This window comes from Aptenodytes forsteri, unplaced genomic scaffold (genome assembly GCF_000699145.1).
Source record: "Aptenodytes forsteri isolate BGI_AS27 unplaced genomic scaffold, ASM69914v1 Scaffold76, whole genome shotgun sequence".
Lineage (NCBI taxonomy): Eukaryota > Metazoa > Chordata > Aves > Sphenisciformes > Spheniscidae > Aptenodytes > Aptenodytes forsteri.
In genome coordinates this window covers 2,853,220-2,854,395 of record NW_008794444.1, presented here as the reverse complement: position 1 = coordinate 2,854,395, position 1,176 = coordinate 2,853,220, and positions in this window count along the sequence as shown.

Sequence of the window (1,176 nt, the reverse complement as noted above, 5' to 3'; positions counted from 1 at the left end):
CTGACGGCGGGCGGGACGGAGACCCGCGGGCATGGCGGAGTCCCGCCGGCGGTCCCCCAGCATCCTTTCTCCTCCGGATGAGTTCGTGCAAAACACAAGTTGTCTTATTTCGACCGGGGAGAAGCACAACTCGTTTGCGCTAGCAGAAGGCAGCCCGTGTTTTCTCACTGCCTCGTGGCGAGGTGGCCTCTTTGCCTCCTTGCCCCCATCCTCAGCGCTGCCGGCGGCTCCGGCGGTGCCTTGGTGACAACCGACGCCGCCGGAGAGGACGTGCCAGACTCTTGTGTTCAAGTCAAGCCAAAGAAATGTAAATACCCTAAAGGCCAGTATGGGGAGGGGAGAATTAAGCAATAACCAGGCGGGGATCTCCGGGCGTCGGTGATGTACCGTGGAGGAAGGCACGGCCAGCAGCTGCTGGGGCAGAGCATCAACACAGTTCTTCCAAAAACAACGTGCCGGAGGTCGGGCCGGAGCGGTCCCGGCGAGGCGGCTGGGAGCTCTCGGAGCCGTCTGCAGCTTGGGTTTTTTCATCTTTTTTTTTTATTTTTTGAGGGAAAAAACCCCACCCAAGAGAACCAAAAGCAAAGGAGAATGGAAAAGAATAGGTCATCTGTAAGGATATTGCAATAATGCATCCCGAACTTTGAATATATAGAGATTACATATATAAATATATCGAGGTATGTATGTTTATATATGTCTGGATCTTATAGACCCATTTGCATTTTACTTCTGCTCTAAAATACCTTTTATACAAAGGATCTGCCTCTCTTCTTTAACGAACCATATAAACAATCATATTTTTTTCTAAGCACTAAGGTGAGAAAATAGACTTTCCTCTCGAGAAGAATATGTATGCAACCGCGTTGTAAGTGTGGCTCTTCCCGGTGCAGTCTCCGTTGTATTTTACCAAGGCTTTTCACGCGTCTTTAAGTCTCTTACAGTTTGAATAGATCTGCTAAAGGATGATGGTGATGTGCTAGAAAAACCCAAGGGCGGCTTCTGAGTATGTCCTAGGGAAGCTAACCTGCCCAGGTGTAATATTTACCATCGGTACCGGAGGGTGAAGCATTATAGCAGCTAATATTCACAGCACAATGCCTTTTTAGTTGATATTTTTAATTAGAGTTTAGCGATTGACAGCCAAAGTTTTGCCATATTTTGATATACTACCTT